Source organism: Lactuca serriola, chromosome 2, assembly GCF_051521515.1.
Source record: "Lactuca serriola cultivar US96UC23 chromosome 2, Lser_US96UC23_V15, whole genome shotgun sequence".
Taxonomy (NCBI): domain Eukaryota; kingdom Viridiplantae; phylum Streptophyta; class Magnoliopsida; order Asterales; family Asteraceae; genus Lactuca; species Lactuca serriola.
In genome coordinates this window covers 39,527,482-39,548,665 of record NC_136409.1, presented here as the reverse complement: position 1 = coordinate 39,548,665, position 21,184 = coordinate 39,527,482, and the positions used below count along the sequence as shown (strand labels likewise).

General features: G+C 34.3%; 1 pseudogene; it reads right to left on the bottom strand.

Annotated features, from left to right (window-relative positions):
• Window positions 1–1,995: 1,995 nt before the first annotated feature.
• On the bottom strand, window positions 1,996–5,168 carry LOC145089177 (AP-1 complex subunit gamma-2-like; annotated as a pseudogene).
• Window positions 5,169–21,184: the final 16,016 nt, after the last annotated feature.

The window sequence follows — 21,184 nt, the reverse complement described above, 5'->3', positions numbered from 1 at the left end:
CATGAGTCAGCCAGAGGTTTTTGTCAGTATAGAGTACCCTAATAGAGTGTCTAAGCTTGAGAAATCCATCTATGGATTGAAACAAGCACCTCACAGATGGAATCTTTGTTTCGATGAGAAAGTCAAAGAGTTTGGCTTTTCGAGGAGCGAAGATGAATCGTGTGTATATGTCAAGGCTAGTGGGAGTATAGTTAGCTTTTTGGTATTGTATGTGGATGACATACTACTCATAGGAAATGACATCCCAACTCTGCAGGAAGAGAAGTCCTGGCTTGGGAAGTGTTTCTTTATGAAGGACATTGGTGAAGCTGCGTATATCCTAGGGATAACGATTTTGAGAGACAGCAGTAAGAGACTAATTGGACTTAGTCAGAGTACCTACTTGGATAAGGTGCTAAATAGGTTCAACATGCAGAATTCGAAGAGAGGAGAGTTACCGATCCAGAGTAATGCCAGACTGAGTAAGACTCAGAGCCCGAGTACAGAGGTTGAGATAGCGGAGATGAGTCGAGTACTGCAAGCTTTCGTTGTAGGCTCGATCATGTATGCTATGACTTGTACTCATCCTGATGTGGCCTTTACGTTGAGCATGGTTAGCATATATCAGGGGAACCCTCACTACTAGAAAAACAGCCTTTTACGACGCTCATTGCGTGTCGTAAAAGGCTCAGATGACGCGCAAATGCGCGTCAAGGAAGGCCCTGTCATAAAGAGAGACGACGCGCTTTTGCGCGCCGTCTATAGACGACGCGCATTTACGACGCGCGTTTACGACACGCAATGCGTATCAAGGAAGGCCCTGTCATAAAGGAAGACGACACGCATTCGCGTGTCGTAACCTTACGACGCGCATGTTAATGACACGCAATGCGTATCAACAAAGCCCTTGTCAAAAAAGACCATGTCAAAAATGAAGATGACACACATTTTTGCGTATCATAATTTTAAATGTTTAAAAAAATATTATTTATAAATTTACTTATTTTCAAATTAAATTTGTATTTAATGTTTCATAATAGAAAATAAAATATCATATACAAAAAATAGAATACATTGCATAAATTTAATGTCATACAATTCTATTTCTTACAATATATAAATTTGCATTTAATCTACTATGTACATCGAATTCCAACTAACTAAAGTTGCATCTTGCCTTTCATAATTCTTTAAGACTAATGCTTCAAACAACTGATTATATGGATTAGTAGTTGTACATTGGCCCATCTCACTCAATAATGACTTAGCAAAATTCAACTCCAAGTCTTTACTGCATCTTGCTGATAGTGCTGCAAGATTTAAATAAAATTCAACTCCAAGTCTTTACTCAATAATCAAAATCCCAAGAGCAACATCCATTGTAGAGGCAAGTTCATTTTCAAAACAAAACATAGTATTTATAATGATAAGGATGTGGAGGGTATACTGTAAAAACTCAGACATGGCTATAATGGAGATAACATGGATAGATATATATACCTTAAACAAATTAGCTTCCAGATCAGATTGAGAGCTGGAAAAAAAACTAATATATATTAAGGTAGTATTTGGAGGATGTAATATGATGACATACACGTCCAGAAGGCTATTATCTATGAGCTTGACCAACACCAAGGGCATTATTGGTAGAAATAATGTTACTATTTGTAGGGTTGATAGTGATAATGTCTTGTCACTTTGTTCATGTACTGAAGCTCCCTGTTGATTATATTATGTTTTTCTATGCATATGGGAACATGGGGAGGCGTCCTATGGGGGTAGATTTGTGATTTGACATACCGGTGACTGAACTGAAGGTGAAGACAAAGCATTTTCATGAAATTTTTTGTTCATATGAATTCCTTCTACATAGGGCAATTAAGCCAACTAACTTGACTAAGTTAACATGGTTTCTAATTGAAACTAATTTCTAGATGATGAATGGAATATAAATTCAAGTAGGGTTTTGAAGTTTGAACAACAGATATGTTGTTACCTTAACGAGGCCAGGTGGAATTACCAACCATCAACACCAATAGGCCAATGCGGAGCCTTAGCTGCAACATCCAGGCATTGCAGAATTGCTTGCTCTGCCTTAATTATAGATATTGAAAACGCTACACCACAACACAACACAAAGATATTAGCCACTTTTTTTGCATCAGAAAACAAAATGAACTTAACAAACCTCCCATATCAAGAGAAGTCATGAATGACCCTGCATACACTGTAACAACAGCTACTCCATGTTCCAGCTGTAAAATAGGAACAACCTTTCCAGTAACAATCATCAATTCCACTACAAGTGTCCTCCCTAATCTTAGATTTACAATTTTCAAATCACAAATCCAATTTGTTAAAAAGAAATACATAATTAGCAATCTTATTTACTTTGAAAAAGATAAAACAATATGCATATAGATAGCTTCTGAGTTCTGACTTCCCTTAAAATGTTAATGTATAGGGTAAGATACCACTTATCAAAGGCCAAGAAGCAACTAAGCAAGAAAGATTACATTGCATAACCGTTAATCATAAGTACAACACAACTCCCACATTTAATTGGAACATAGTTAAGGTTCATATTTAAGATAAAAGTGTATATTTATTGGTTATGGTTCATATGAGGTGAGATATTGCTTAATCGCTTAACCCGCAAAAAATCCATGTCATAAAATATAAAAAAAAAATAATAATAAAGAAAAAAAATTGCAGGATATCTTCCCTAAAACAACCAATTCTGCAAATATCCAATAACATGGTAGAACCAATGGTGATCATCTTGCATAATGGAATGGAGTTGAGGAATTGACATGCCATAAATGATTTATTTCTGTCTGTTAAAATACAACTAAGCAGCTGATGTGTCAAAAAATTTAAAAGCATATGCCACATCATACACATAAGTCATAGCAGGTTGCATGAAGCATTGTCCTATTTTGAAACACCATTGCATATTATGTATAACAACAAACATTATAAATCAGAAAAAATGTGAAACATTGTTGTATAAATAAGTAACTAACCCTAAACAAGAATTAGGAGTCCCTTATAAGTCTTTAGTAGCATACTAATAACTTCCATTCCACCAAGGTTTTTATAACAATTTAGAGGTCACTAGAAATGCATGGAAAATGAAATTCATCATTTACAAGAACCTACTATCATAATACATACCTCAGAAAGAACCATGAGCATCTGATCAATGTACCAAATCTTATCAGGGGAAAGCCTACAACACCAATCAAGAAATGTTATTGTGTGTATGATACTTTGAAAATCATCAAAATATGCTATAACAATATTACATTCACCAAATTAAAAGATAAAATGAAACCTTCAACTTACTTTTCTACAATGGAGCAAATTTTTTCAGTAAGATCTCCCTTGAAGTCCTGGTCACTTACATGTAGATAATCAATTAACTCTTTGGTCAAAGGTTTAACATTCGTCTCATTCACCAGAAGGTATACAAGTTCAAGAGCTCTTTTACGAATTGAAGCATCTGAATCCTGAATCATAAAGAAGCATTCAGAAACCACAAAAAACTTATATAACTTGATTGATATTTCTTTTTGTTAAGAGAAAAGTTTTACCTTTACACATTCCAAGATTGTTGCACGATGTCTCTGAATTGCTTGCTCATCTACTGAAATTGCTTTCATCAGCATGTTCAATGCAACATATCTGCCATATAACAAAACCCAATATTTTAGACCATAATAAAGGGAATACTCATAACACATATTAAGACATAACTCACCTGATATTGTTGTCACGATTAGACAAGAATCTTCCCAATATATTGATTTCAAGAACACGTAAACCACTGCTATCTTCAATGCTCATAATGGTTTCTACACATTCATAAAGTATTGTATTCCCTGCATTCTTGTTTGGCTCAGTTTTTGTTGCCACCTACACAAGGATTTTCATAAATTCTTATAATTTTGAATTATATATCACAATTCACAATGAGCTTTATTAAAATAAAAGCTAACTTGGGCAAGAATGTCATTCATGGAATCACTAGCATCAACATCTCCATGGCCCAAAACATGCAAAAGGCGAAGCAGTCTTATATGAAGAAAAGGGTCTGCAATACCTGAAACATCATATTCAGGAGCATATGGGCTGTTGACAACATTCTTCAAAACTTTCACCAACACCTCTGTGCATATCTATACCAAAGGAAGAAAAAAGAAAATATATATCATCACTAAAATTACTAATTTGCACTTATAGAATCATATGTCAAACAGTTCTTAGCGCAAATACACAGTAGAAAGATAAAGAAAGAGAACAAGAACTAGAAGAAGACAATCCCAACAAATAATAGAGGATCTTTAACAAGATCAAGTATATTCACCTTCCTGAAAAATTCAAGAGCCTCTTCATTAAGGTTACAGAGATCTGTACAGAGCTGGATTGCTGTTAAAAGAACCCCATGATGTTTTTCTGTAAGTAAGGAAACAACAGGGTTGACAAAATTTTCTGCAAGGTCAGGAACCTTCTTTACAATCCTTATTGAGCACAATGTTGCCTGTAAATTGTAAGAACTTATGTGAGTATGATTCTTCATATGAAATGTGAGAATTAGATGAAACATCCTTGAGAATCATGAAATGAAATAAATTTTAACATCAACTTACTTTCTTACGAATATTTGGATCTCAAAATTGCAGCAATCTTTCAACTTCAGGTGCAAGATCACGAGCCATTTCTACAGAACATATATTACCCAAAGCACAAAGAGTTAGTCCCACAATGTACTGATTGGTGTGGTTAATATCTCTGCAGATGATGAAAAAAAAAAAGATTCTCAAGTCAACCATGTTGCTTGAACACAAGATATAGGAAATATAAGAGTGAAGAAAGACAAGAGCATACTGCTTTAGTGAATTGGTGACAAGCATCAAAACTTCTTGTCTTTCATCAAGAAGCAACATAAGTCCCAGATATCCTATTCTCTTTTTAGGGTATCTAAGAGCTGCTATAAGTTTCAAGCACTCCATTTGGCCAAAATATGTGGGGTATCCTAACATGTGAATGAACATGAGCTTTGCCAAGTTACGGCGTCTGTAATCATTATCATTATCACTAACTGATGCACGAATAGAAGCACATTCTTTTCTAACAACAGCACGCTCTTCTACAGCAGTTTTGTAGGCTCGTATTGCCCTAATCATGTCCCTACAGTAGACCAATAATGTTTCATGTACAGTTTTAGACCCAACTAATTAACAGAAAATTACGCATGTGGTATGAAAAGTCAAATCTTTTGCAGGTGAAGGATAAACCAAATCTTTTGTGGTATGAAAGGTAGTCAAATCTTTTATAGTTTCAAACCCAACTAATTAACAGGCAAGCAGCTCAATGGTTTTTCCTAGACCCATTTCATTTGTTGTTTTTATAGAAACAAATAAGTAAAAACATCAAAAAAGATATATGAAATATTATAAAACCAATCGGATTCTTCTGGAATTAGGGTTCTAATATGGCTTAAGATATCAGGGAAGAAGAAGAAGAATAAGTGAAGAAATTGTACGTGTTCCAAAAGTGAAGAAATTGTAGGTGTTACACGAAACATTAAGATATCAGGGAAAGAAGAAGAAGAAGAAGAAGAAGAAGAAGAAGAAGAAGAAGAAGAGACTAGATGAATAATGGTAAGCACGACATACCTTAGTGCAACCAGAAGAGAAGAATCAGACCTGCTTCATTGAATAGAATGATATATTTCTTGAAATCAGACCTAGGGCTTGTAAGCAGAACAAAAAATCATGACAAATCATGCTCAGTAAAGCATACCTTAGTTTAATCCGAGCTAGGGCTTGTAAGGCCCTAAATTGTCGGCGCTGTGTGGGATGAGAAGTTGTAAGGCCCTAAATCGTCGGCTCTAGGATAGAAGTAGATGGAGCATGTAAGTTCTTCACACTTTCAAGCATAATTGAAACCCAATCGTCGGCTCAAGCTTAACTGTAACCCAATTATAGTCACTCAACGCGAAAATATGCGATTTTGGAACGGCGGAACTCTGTGGCGAAACTGATAGCAGCTTGGAACGAGATTCAAGTAAGCCAAATTCAAGATTCGTGAAATTCTAGGGCACACAAGGCTACATGTTGCCTGAATTTCAGTCTACCGAAGTTCCGACACATAAGTCCGACTTGTACGCTTTTCGGAGTTGTACTTCTTGAGATATTGTCAGGCGAAGAAGGCAAGTGAGGAACGAAGGAAGGAGTGTCGATAACTAGGCAAGGCGGCAGTCGAATCTATGGAGGGGGAAGAAAGGATCGTAATTAGGGCAAGAAGGAAACAAAAGTGGAGGATAAAAAAGAAGGCGGGTGTTCAAAATTTTAGGGATTTCATTTTCCCCCTATCTACTAAACGCGCTTTTCATTAAAATTATAAAGCGACACTCATAGAGGACGCTCATTTAAGATACAACGCCCTCCGTATTTTTAATTTTTTTTCTCGTATGATGCTAATTTAAGGGAACGCAATAATGCGTGACCTAAATCCTTAATTTTTTTGAAGAGATGCCACTTTTTTAACGTCACTCTCCAATGTGTAACATAAATCAATGAGTTTCGTGGTTTGCGCGTCGTAAAAGGCTATTTTTCTTGTAGTGCCTGGCAAGGCACACTGGACTGCGGTAAATAACATTCTCAAGTACCTGCGGAGGACTAAGGACTGGGTCCTTACCCTCAGTGGGAGTGATGACTTGAGAGTAGTAGGGTATAATGATGCTAGGTTCTAGATTAATAGGGATAATTTCCACTCTCAGTCTGGCTGGGTTTTTACCTTAAATGGAGGAGCAATTACTTGGAAAAGTTCCAAGCAGGAGACAGTGGCTGATTTAACTTGCGAATCAAAGTACATAGCAACAAGCGAGGCAGCAAAGGAGGCTATATGGCTAAAGAACTTCATTGGAGACCTTGGAGTTGTACCAGCTATAAAGGAGCCTATGGTGTGATAGTGAAAGTGCAGCTGCCTAAGCCAAGGAACCAAGGGATCACCGAAGATCCAGACACATCGACAGAAAATACCATTTCATTAGACATCGAATAGAAGAAGGACTCCTCGTGGCAAAGAGGGTATCATCAGATGAGAACCCATCAGATCCCCTCACGAAGGGATTGGGTAGGGTTAAGCATCTTCAGCATGTGACGCGCATAGGGCTAAAGGGTGATATTAGTTTTAGAAATTAGATAGCTTTGAAATTTGTAAAGTGTAATTGACATTTGATGATAAATAAAAGTTGTTGTTTATTTATGAGTAAAGTGTTGCTATCTTTGTCAATCATTTACCATCATTTCATTTTGCATGTTTTGACTTCCAAAATAATTATGTTATGATATATCATATTATTCAAATTCTCCATAGTCAGTCATATGTTGGAAGTAGATATGAATCTAGACTGTCATGAAGTTGGATTGTAGATGTCTAAGGTGTTGGACATAGCAAGAGTTGCTACAACATTCATGAGTGCTCATAAGTTCTGAGTACTGGATTCAACCCACGCTCACTTGTATCACTTCATAAAATTTATCTCGAGTAATCATGAGACGGTAATATCATATAAGTCTTCAAACCTAGAGATATGAGTTGTTAACTATGAGTTGGTTATACATTGATTGTACGAAAATGCATTGGTAACTCGATGTTATAAAACGTGCCTTTGTGTATAATTCAACAAGTAGTAGAACAAGCATATGAGTCGAAGTTTATCTCTTCCTTCTTGGACTAGAAGCGATATATGGGCCCCTCCATGATTTTGTTTTGACATATGTACCGGGCCCGGTCAGAACTAAATTGATGTGTTCAATTAAGTTCTATGTCAAACAAATCAGAAATCGGGAAACAAACTGCTGGACAATAAGAAAGACATTGTTCCATGTATTTGTCCGACTGATATCATGAGAGCAGAGGATTATATGATCACTTATCTTAAATGGCGTATCATCTTCATCTCAGTTCCGTGAGACTTTGAAAGAGTTACGATTGTTGATCGGTTCCTGAAGTCATACTTGCAGTTATAGTTATTAGACTTATCCAAGTGGGAGAGTGTTGGATTAGGTGTCTAAGTTCAGAACTATTTTTGGTATGTACTTGACCTGGTTGGCATGGTCCATTTGGGTTGCATGGCATTGCAACACTTGGATAGACAAAATGAGAGAATAACACTTATGGTTTATTAATATATTATAAGTTCTAATATATTAATATTATTATTTAATTAGTATTGATCAAGAACTAATTTGAAATTAATTAAGTGATCAAAAAGAGACTAATTAAATATATGGGGTTGATTGTGTAAATCATCTATTCTTATATAGTTGGGCTAATGATCCATGGTTTATATGAATTGGGCTAAACCCATAAGGTGCTCCATAGATAGTCCATGGAGGTTATAAACCCATGGATCATGGAATATGAAAATCCATGTCAATTAGGGTTAAATCTGGTAACCCTACTTGTGACAAAACTATAAAAGGACTCCATGGCTACCAAAATCGGTACTATGTGTAGAACAAGAGGGCAAGCTGATTTTGAGTGATAGTGTACTTCTCTCTAATTTATTTCAAGAGCTGTGGTGTTGTGTAAAACACTTGAGGCATCAAACTTGAGGTACTAGGCTCACAAAGTTCTCAAGGAATCCAAGCAACAAGAACGGTATGATTTTCCTACTAGCTTTTATGTTTAAAGTTCCCCATGCCATGCTAGCTAGGTTAAGAACCTTGGAAAATCAAATTTGCATGTATCTTAGTAAAACATAGATCCAAGGTTTCTAGGGTTGCATGTACACCTTAACTGTGTTAGAAGGCTCAAAACCCTTCAGTTGTAAGGCATGTATGAGTTGATTAAAGCGTAGAGCTTCTTGTTATCTTTTCATGGATATATGGATCATCAAAATCAGAATTATAATGAAGAAGTTATGGCGTTCGGAGTGCTTAAGGGTTCAAGTAGAAACCCTAGTATGTGGGGTGTACCTAGAGAGTACGTGGGGCGTACTAGTGCGAAGGGCATTACATTGGGCGTAAGGTGGTGTACGCTTAGCGTACTGCGAGGGTTTGATCGGGATGCAAGACATCGTACATTGGGCGTACAAGGAGTATGCGGAGCGTATGGGGGATAAAATGAAAACCCTAATTTGGTTGTTGTACCCTATATAAGCACATTAAGCCTTTTTGGCTGGCCTCTTTATTAGCCTCCAAGTCCCCAAAACCATAGAAATCTTCCCTTAGCCTCCATGGTGGTGTTTTTGAGCTCATTATGTGCACTTTGGTGTTTTTGGGTCATTTCCAAGAAAACGGAGTTTGATGCAAGGTTATGGATCAAGGAAGAGCATGTGTGTAACATTCGAGTCACCAGGTATTTCCCTTCGATTTAATTAAGTGTAATATATTGTAATTTTGAGAAAGGTCATACGCTGGGCGTACATAGTGTACACACGGCGTACACAAATGAGGTGCGAAATGAGGGGAAGCCTTGCGTATGCTGGGTGTACCCAAGCGTACGTAGGGCGTAACATGTCCAGTTGTAAACCGTAAATTTTAGGGTTTGCACCATATATAAAGACATTAAATCTATCCCAAATGTCATTCCCTCAGCCTCTACTATCCCTAAAGAGTAGAAATCGAACCCTAAACTTACATGCTTTGTGAGTTAATTTGGTGCACTTTTGGGTGATTTTTGGTGGTTTTGAAGAACATGAAGTTAGAAGAAGGAGCAAGAACATGAGAGGGGTTGTAGATCCAAGAGTTTAACATCTTTTTCTGGCTCATTTGAGGTATCAAGCTTCAAACTTGACCATTGCATGCTTAGTTGTAGTTTTGGGGTGTTTTATGTGCAAGTGCCACATCATTTTCCCTTTACGTCTCAAATTTATGTGTCAGTTACCCACACACGCTCCATAAATAGACTCATAACGAAAAATGTGTGTTAATCATGGATTAGAAACTATTTTATATTTTCTTAAAATATTTAAGAACAAGAATATTGTTCTAGTACTTTATATGTTATACTTTTAACAAAACATCGTCCTATCAAACCCTTTCGGCTAACGACAATCAACCACACAAAGAAGCGGTGAGTGAAAGAGAAACTAATTAAACGGTCATTTTATAGGTTGTTTCCTTATACCTCTCTTATATCATAGCTTCATGAATGATGTTTACTCTTGATTTTACTAACTATCATTATTTAAATATGTGAAGACACATGTTATATTATTCTTTTACATATAGTAATCATATTATATATATATATAAATTCTTTTGGAATTTACATATTCTTTTGGAATTTACATATTCTTTTATAAACTTTTATAATTATATGTGAGGTGAATTTAAAAAAATTTAAAACTATATGATTTAAACGAATTATCTTTAATTAAATTTTAATTGATTAACTTTAAATCATTATCTATAATTTCCAAGATTCTTTAGGCATATTTATCTTCTTAGTTTAATCATCCAATTTTAATAGACTAAAATAAGATTTAAAACTGAATATAATCGTAAAATCAAAATTATAGTAAAAATCTTGAAACCCTTAAATCAACATTGGGCATGTTGCGCCTGCGATTAATATGTATTTTTTTTTTCTTTTTTTTCTCTTTACAAGTTAGCGCTCATAACTAAAACCTAATGGTTCTGATACAACTGTTGGCTTTTCTATGTATCTCTATACTAGATTTATGCAACATAAGCATTCAAATATAATCCTAAATGTATATGCACCCTAAATCTGGATTTTACTATTATTGCAATGTACTTTCAAAACAATAATATAAACTAATCAAAAGGGATAAGAATACCAACCTTTAGGAAAAAAATCGTATTTATCATTGACCACTTGTAGATCCCAAAGTCAGTCATTGCTCTTAGAAGAACTAGCACCCAAAGTAGAAATGCATCTAATGACTCATACCCAAAATACCAAAACCCTAGAATATTTGGGAAAGATGAGAGAGGACCATGAGAAAGAATTTTTCACTCTTGGAAAGGTTAGGAACAAAAATCTCAATGCTCTAAGGGTCTATTTATAGCTAAGGTAGCGTGCATGAAAAACATATTTGAATCAATGGAATAATCAGATTTAATCAAAATTCAAATATTTCCTTATCTGTTATCTGGATTGATTTTGGAAGCCTCCAAGACTCCCCAAAACCATCCACACACTTTATGGTTTCTATAATGCTCCTCTTGTTCAACTTTTGAATAATTAATATTTAGTTCCACACTTTTAATCAATTCCTAATTAATTCTAATTAATTTCAATTAATTCCAAATTAATTTAAATTAATTCTAAATTAATTTTAACAAGTTTCTAATTAATTTATCAAGTTATGATAAATTAATAAACTATTTATCTCACTATCTTAAATCTTTTCTAACTATTTCGTCAATGTGGTTTGATTTTGTTGCGTTTTTCGTCCTTTACATATGTAAAGTTAGGGACCAAACGTGCAATTTTGACCAAACCATAAAGACGAAAAACGCAATAAAATCAACCACAGAGACCATCCGAGTGCAAAAAAAAGTTAGAGACCAAACATGCAATTTTGACCAAACCATAGGGACGATTTCAATAATTTACTCTTGTTGTTATTTTCAAAGTTATACCAATTTAGTTATTATATTGGACATTGTTTCCAACACTATTAATCACCACAAGATTGTCATTTAACTAATTAATGGTCAATTCCATCATTAATGATTAAATTTACGAATTACGACATATTTTCTATGTTCATGCCACCATTGATGAACTCTCCATGAAGTTTTCATAACATGATAATAAATACAAGCATGTTTGATTCAATTTACATACCCTGTTTCTCCAATCCAATATGCATCCAAAAAACCTAGAAAAATGTGATTAATAATTTCCTAAACAATGAATTTTTTCCCATTTAGTTTTAGTTCCATTCCTTTTCTCAAACGACAATATATGATCCCCTTTTGCATCCACTACCATCTTCTTTTCCATTTCGGGGAATGATTAGAAAATTCTTTTCCACTACCATCAAGAATCTATGAATTACCAATAGAAATCTGAAATAAATATGGATTAATAGGGATATCGTTGGAAAAGTGATGGAAAAATAAAATGATCTGAGAGTACAAGGATGTGTTAGGGCACCAGAATTGTCATTAGTGCTACCAACTAAATGTAAAATCCAGTTAGACGTGCGATAACCAGTAGTTATGGTGTATTTAAAAAAAATATATATATCTAAAAACTAATGTTGAAGAAAAAAATGACTGAATGTATTAAGCTCCAAGTCATTGACCATTTTAAGCAAACCAGTATGAATGTCTTGAATTATTAATTTAGTAGTATCTGTTTTCTTAAATGATAAAAACTCTATGAAGCTTTTAACTCGAATTCACAACTTTAAAAATGAAAAAATATCAGTAAATACCATCGAGCCAAGAATATCTTAAAATTGTTGTCCAGCAATCCTTTTAAATGATATTTAACATAATTATATCTATCCATATTTTTATTAACATTCTAAATTTACAAATTCTCCTCTGAATTCTGAAAAAGTATATAATTTTTTTTAATATATTAAATATACGGTATGGTTATTATTTTCTTGCTAGTGACAGGTATTTGATTATCAACAGTGACAATGAAAGGAACCAGCATTTGTTGATTAATTAAAGTGTTGGGTTGCCCTCTCAATTAGCAAGAGGCTTTTATCAAGGACTTATTTAATTCTAATATTTGTTATTAATTGAAATTAAGAATCTTGGAAGTTGGTTAACTGCTAAGCACTATACCATTTATAGTTTAATAAAACAAGAGTTTTTGGGTTCGATATTATAATATAGTAAAAATATTTAATATATGTTGTGGGCTGTAGGATGAATTAATTTTCATAAGAAACTTTTTTGCATATTTTAAATACGTATGACTATTAGATGCGGATCTTGTTCAACCAGTCATTGAAGGTTATGAGACGGACCACAGTGCTAATTATTTGTTTATTCACGTATTTATTATTCTTTTAATGAGGAAGAGTATCTTGGCCACGAGTTTTATAGTTTGAATTTTGAAGAAAAAATTATTCCCCAAAAGGCATGGTTGACTTTTTAAAATATATAACAACAAAGTTTAACCCATGGTTGCATTTAAGGAAATTACGATCAACATTAAATTAAATGTTTAATTAGTTTAAATTTATTTTTTAATTGTAAGTAAAACATTCTTACTTTAAAATATATTTAACTCATTCTTTTGACTAAAAATTAAGAACTGCATAAAAGATATAACGTGAACAAAATATATCAAGTAAATCAATAATCAAAAAGATAGAAAAATAAAAATTATTCTAGTTTTAACAAATATAAGCATGAAATTTAAAATTATTAGAGGATAAGTAGTAGAGAATGAATGAAGTAGTGATTTAGTTTTTATGACAAATTTTATATATAAATTATGTGATAATATTATATATTGTAATCGTAAAAATAATAATAAAAAAAAAGGAAGAGAAGATTCATTTTATTTCACATGATAGGTAGATCTCACACATACATGAGTATATGAGTTTATATTATATATTATATACTAGTTTATAAACCGTGAGAACCACGGTTATAAAATTAATTAAATTTTCATATCAAAAAATCAAAATTATTAATTGATATTTTAAATAAATTATTACTTGAGAAATATTTTTTTAGTTATATAAAATTATAATCATTGATTTAAATAAATACGTGAAGTTATATCATCTTATAATATGTGTTAATTTTATTTTATTTTTCAATCTAATGTTATTAAATATAATATAATTAGAGTGAGAAAATTAAAATTTGAAATTTAAAATGAAAAATCAGTTATTAATTTAATATAATTAGAGTGGGAAAATTTAAAATTTGAAATTTGAAATGCAAAATCAATTTTAATTTAATTTAATTAGAGTGAAAATTTAAAATTTGAAATTTAAAATGGATAATTAATAGGTTGACAAGTGGCATGATAAGTGATATATAATATTAATGATGAGTTCTAATTGTATGACACTTGTCAATATGAGATTAAATCTATTCTTTTATTAGAATAGTAAGATAAGATAAGATTAGAATAGTAAGATAAGATAAGATAAAATAAGATAAGATTTTGGATATACTAATAAAGAGTTTGAATTAAATAAGTACTAAAAAATAAGTGAGTATTGCGACTATAAATCTATGTCGCAAGATTGAAAAAGTAAAATGTGAATGTTTGATTTTATTTATCGGTGTGCGAGATGATATGATGTTTTTGTAATTATGTATGGTATTTGGCATTTTACGGCAAAGATTAATTGTTTGAAAGTTAAAGGGATAACAGGAAAAAAAATCCCTCATACGTGCCTCAATTTTCGCCACCTCCCTTTGTGTTCTTTTTTTTTTTCTCTCTCTCTCTCCTACTAAGCCCTCAATTGGTGAGTTTTTTCCACCTACTTCATTTTTTAGCTATATTTTTTTTGAAAAAAAATCTGAAAAAACTAAAAGTTCTTAAAATTTAATTTTTCTACAAGATGAGCACAATGATGGAAATTTTAAAAAAAAAATTTGTTTTTTTAAATTAAAAAACCTAGAAAAAAGATCTCCATAAATCATAAAAATTTAAAAGATACTTCTACATAATATATTAGTAACTTTGTAAAAAAAAATTTAAGTAAGTTTTTGAAGTATTTATTTTTAATTTTAGGATATATTATTTTTTTTTTTAAATTGAACATAATATGATTCAAAATGTGATGATTCAAAATATTTAGGATTCAAAAAAAACTTTTGATTCAATTTGTTTATGATCCTTTATTTGTTATGATATAAAAATATTTAGACTTAAATATTTTATAATCTTAATTATATATATTTTATGATTCAAAATATATAATGACCAATAAATTTTTTCGAACGAAAACTTTATTTAATTGAATATATTATTGATCCAAAATCACATAATTTAAAAATGCTTTGATTTAAAATACTATGATTCAAAATAATTTGATTCAAAATTTTATAATCCAAGAATAATATGATACAAAAAAAGTATGAACGAAAAATATTATGATCTTTAATATTCTTATTATTTAAAATTTTATAATTGTTCAACATTAAGAACTCAAACCCATATTTAGTTTAAAAATAATAATAATAAAATAAAAATAAACAAACACACTGGTATCTTCAAGTATTTAGTAAAAATATTTAAAAAATATAAAAAACGAAAAAAAAGGAATTTTTTTTTATAAAAAATGAAAAAAAAAAACAAAAAATGTTAAAACCGAGCATATATTTGTTTAAAAATATTTTTTTATTTTTTTAAAATAAAAAAAATAAAAAATAAAAATAAAAAACGAAAATAAAACTCATTTAAATGACGTTTCATGGACGTTCGTCGCACGTGATTAAATCATCGAGTCCATATTAGTTACCATGGACGTGAGTCGAATGCGAATGTACCACGGCCAAATATTTGGGTTTGACATTTGTGACGTTGACGAAATGGGTGGTGGAAATTTGTCATCGCAGTCCTTGCTATTTTTTGAGTTCTCACCGGAATCGGACTCTACTAATAAAAATATAGTGCCATTAGCTATACTCCCACTATACAATATACATACATGAGTACATGAGTTCCATTTAACACCATCTATATTATATATTTTTGGATATACTAAAAAAATAAAGAAAATGACTTTGGAGAGTAACAAACTATCGTTTTTGTTTATTTTTAGTCATTTTGCTTTTTTGTTTTGTCCACAATTTACCATTTAACATGTTTTTGATGTTCACAAAATACCATTGTAACCGGCTATTGTATGTATAACAAGTCACGTTGAACTTTCCGACCAAAAAATAATTTTTTTTTTGTGAAAATATGAATTTTTCCGTCAAATCTATGTGTTCTTAGTTAGCTTTTGTTCTTGAAATGATCAAATAAAGAATTTTTTGAAGGAATCAAACCAGATCAGATGAAAACTCCCCAGATGAAAAACAAACATGTATGTGCAGGTATGTGTGTGTAGGATCTAAGAAGCCTAGATCTGTTGAAATGGTGGAAATCGATTTCATAAACCCTAGGTTTGTGTTCTTGTTCTTGGAACGATTTCATAAACCCTAGAAATTAAAAATCAAAGTTGGTGAACAACCTACAGATAGAACCTGAAATGCCAAGAACTCACCGAATCTGAGAAGCCTAGAAAACGTAACTTGAAAATTAAATTTGATGTGTTTAAAATTAAAGCTTGGAAAATGTAACCTGCAAATCGAACCTGATGACTGATGTGTCTGAAATCGAATTTGAAAAACAAACATGTATGTGTGCAGGTATGTGTGTGTAGGATCTAAGAAGCCTAGATCTGTTGAAATGGTGGAAATCGATTTGTGTGTGAAATAAAAACCGAATATGTTATAGATTTCTTGTATGTATTTGTTTCTAGAACTTAGGAACATAAAAAGAAGTAAATGATATATTTTTTCAACACTTACGGTGGCCGAAAACTCGCCGGAGAAAACTGATGGTGGCCGGAAGCTCGCCGGAGAAAACTGATGGTGGTTGGAAACTCGCCGAAAAAGACAACCGAAATGACATACTTGCGAGAAACCTTCAATACTAGGTAATAATGGTATTTTTTTGAACACCAACAACAGGTTCAATGGTAAATGGTGTATAAAAAAAGTGACTACAAGTAAAAGACAGTGAGAGTTCATTACCCTAGTAAGTCATTTCCCCATAAAAATATAATGCATCAACTATACTCCCACCATATAATGTCGTGGGGCGTACCTAACATTATGATAACACACAGTATGAGCTAGTTTGAGTTGGTTTTTTTAGTTAGAATCGAACCCAAACTAATAAGTTTGGTTTTTGGGTTATCTAACCTAATGAGGTCGTTTTTTCGGGTTTATGGGTGGTTTATTATTATTATTATTATTATTATTATTATTATTATTATTATTATTTTCAACGTATGTGTTTTCGCTTTTAACATGTGGGGTTTGAGTTTTTAACTTCTTTTTGTTTAATGATTTTAAATCGCCCGAAGTCTTTTTAAAGACACGAGGAACATTATATAAAACATGAAGATGAAAGATGTTTCTATCTCTTCAGTGATGTGGGAATTAAATTTGTGAGCTAAATAAATATGAAGATGAAGGATGTCAGGATATGAGATGGGGGACTCAAATTTAAGAGTAATTTATAATTATTCGTAAATCAATTTGATTTAGTATTCTCAAATAAAACCTGAAACCAATATGGTTGTTATTGTTTTAAAAAGTACCAATATGCCCTATATCGACCATGTTTTAAAGATATGTTTTTAAATACCATGCACCACCCCATCACCAACTACCACAAGCGAATATTATGGATTTTTCTGTCGAATTTGCCATAATGTCACATACTTTAGATTGGGCTTCAATTTCATGAAGAACTTCATCGCTATCATCTTCAATTATTAATGGTGATTATGTTAAGGCTAGTATTTCACCCAACAACCAACTACCATCTACGGCCGCCTTACCACCACCACTAAAAGAAGATCAAAAAATTTATATTTAAATATTTCCAAACCTTTAGAATCAAATCCAAACAAGAAAAAATAGAAACGCCGTCCCTTATAATCTTTTTCAAGAAAATAACCAAAATGAAGAACACAAAATCCGCATCCTTAATCAGCCCTCACACACACACCTTAGAGAGCTTTGCCAACCTACCTTATCGAAGAAGAAGGTTAGAGTTGCATTGTTTAAAACTTCTAACTCTAAACTTAAATCAAATGTGTTGTTTGGACCTCAGAAAAAATCGAAATCCAGTAAAATCATATACACTTGTAAGGTGGTAGGGTTTGTTGGGAAAATTAGGGTTTGTGGTCGAGATCTGGATACCAACTTGGATCGTGATATCACTTTCCGAACTGATATTTCTACCCTATGCCTGAGTTACAATAAATTCAACCTAGGATAATCCAAGTGGACACTTACATTTCTAGGCACAGAAAACGTAAGCCAATATGCTAAAAGAATCTGTGAATGCGTGATGGAAAACGAGAGCTAAAGAACGTAACCCCCATCTGAAAAGAAGAGTTGTTTATATACTAAACACGATTAGGGTTTCATTAGGGTTGGGCCGTCATTAGTTGCATTGGAAGCCAGTAATATTAATCCGGATTAGGGTTACCAAAACTAACGAGTTTCGTTAGTTTTACCATAATCACCCTCAAGAAATTGAGTTTTCCATTAAGCGGGACCCTAGCCAGGGGCTCTGCCCCTAGACCCCGCCAAAGGGGCGCTGCCCCTTTGGAAACCCCAGACTTGGGGGCGCTGCCTCCGGACCCCCGACTAGTCGTCGAACTGGCTTCTGACTCGATCTTATACATGCGTGCTCTCCGCACAACCCCGTACATGTATTAGAGTACAAATCTTGAAGCCCATTAGCTCACATGTTAGTTCCAATTACTTAAAATGACATGGTGACACTAAAATCACCAACAGGGTTGAGTTGCCATCTCTGATGGGTTATGTCGTTGCAAAGTTAGCAAAATTGTTCATAAGGCAAGAAAATGAGAGAGTAAAATAGTGAGTGTGTGTTGGGTTTTATAAAGGGGAAAACTTGTCATTTGATATATATATATATATATATATATATATATATATATATATAACCCATATTGACAAATGGTATGATAAAAAAAAGAACCAAAGTTTCAACTTTATGAAACCATAGATCCATCGTTGGAAGCATTTTTTAAATTTGTCCTCAACCTACCACTTTTTGAAAAGCAAAAGGACCAATTATGAAAAATTATATATATATATATATATATATATATATATATATATATATATATATATATATAACGTATCCCACCGGGAATCCATCAAAGATAACGAAATCACTAGGCCAACATACGGATCGGCCAAGTAGCAAAACGTGACTAACGTCGGGCCTCCGCCCTCGTCTTTGAGACCCCTTATTCGTTCCTTGGTGCCCAAGCGCCAAGGCTAACATTGAAGACAAAACAGTACCAAGAACCCCAGAGCGACAGGTTTAATGCTGTGGACGCCGCTTCTGACAAAGCCTGCACCAATACCAAACAACCGCTCACAGAACACGATCCTCCAATCAAAAGTCTTCATCCCCTACCAAACCTGAAAAGGTAAAAGATACTGTCAAGGATCTATTCCCCTATCCACAGGTATAAAAGGCACCCTTCTCCCCCAGGAGAAGGAGCCGAACTCTTCAACACTCTCATTACACTTTTAACCCTCTCCCTCACTCTCTCAATCTCATTCTCTCTCTCTCCCTCACTCATAAACCTCACGAACTTGATCATCAGAGCCTCGTTCCGGGATAGCCTCCTAGACGAAGACTGACAGTGTTATCTTCTTTGTTGTGATCCACATGCTCTTCATTCATGCCCTCAGAAAGACGGAATTAAGCGGGTGACTTATCACAATAGTTGGCGCCACTCGGGCTTGTACTCAGTCCTTTAAAACCGACTTAGAAACACCAAGCGTCGGAAATGACAGACAAAGGACCACAACGGCAAGAAGGTGATACCACTAGCTTGGTTCGACAAATGCAGTCCCTCAATGGGAGCGGTCCATCGACACTGGAAGGACAACTGCTAGCACAAACACCGACAACGCCGCTAGTCGGCTCCCCGACAGAGTTCATCGCTAGTTTACAACGACGGACACCTGCCATAACTGCACATCCGGCCACGACGACCACCACGACGCCCCAACGCGCACCGACCACATAATCACAGCCAACAATTCTTCAGTAGCCATCCTCACAGCAGGCAGGGACCAGCAGCTGGTGCCCGAGCACTATCACATCCTCCATATAACCAATACTTGCGAGTCACCTGCCTTCTCTGATGGCCGCCATATCACGTGTCTTGCTATTCGCACAACAACTAACGTTCAATCCATACTCCTACTACTACCGAGGCATGTACCCCCCAACACAGCCGCAAAACAACAACAGTCAAGGCACACTGGTTCAGGGAACGTACTCACGCACCATGGGACCAATGGACTCGAGCTCACGATCAAATCAACTAGTGCATGCATATCCCACATAGGAGGTGTATGTGCCACAAACGTTAGGGTACAACCACAAATACCATTACGAATATGGTCAAGGGTATTCCTGCCCCTATCACATGCAACACGCAATGGCTAGTGGAGCACCTGCATATCTACACATGTACGACTCAGTAACAAGCATTAGCTTGGAATTTTTCTAGGAGCTCATGCAATAAGAAATATTGCATTCTTCCTTGATCCCAGATATCCCAAAATACAACGACACAACATATCCCGAAGAACACATAGATACCTATGAATAGACGATGACATCGCTGCGGATGGACAAGAGGTTCACCTGCACCTACTTCCCAGTCAAACTGTCAGGAAATGCCAACAAGTGCTTCAAGCGTTACGGCCGGGAAGTATCTCCAACTTTGAGCAGTTGAGACATCCATTCCTACACAATTTCATGAAGTTGAGAAAAGTCAAAGAAGATGCTAACTTGATCATGGCATGAAAGCAGAAGGAGGGAGAGTACATCCGAGCATATTATGCCTGGTTCACCTTAGCAACTTTAAGCGTCCCAAGCCATGAAGAATTCTTACTCATAGGCGCCTTTGCCCAGGGGCTACTCCCAGGCCCCTTGTCTAGAAAAAAACAAGGCACAGTACCGAAATCCAAAGATGAGCTTAAATACAGGGTCAAGAAATACCTTCGACAGGTCGAAGGAGAAGAAAGAAAACAAGCAAATTCAAAGGCCGTAGCGAGCGCCTATCTCGAACAAGAATCAGCCGACTCCTACTCCTGCCACAGCCATAAAGAATGCAATGATGGAACCCACAACAAACAGAGCAAACATTCAAGTCATTCCTACCGCAGATTCCGCCCATTCGTCAAGGATGATCAGAAGAGCCACAAGTCGGAAGTGCATGCCGTAGGAAAAACCCCATAGCGGACGGAGAAGGAAAAAACTAAATATTTCGAATAGCAAAAAAGCAAAACACACGACACCGGAGATTGCATGATACGCAAAAGAGAAGTAGTGGACAAGCAGTTGAAAGGAGACCTAACAAAAATAGCAAGGACCCTACGGTTAAAGTTCGAAGCTGACCAAAAATATGGGAGAACCTGCAAGGAAGCAGGAA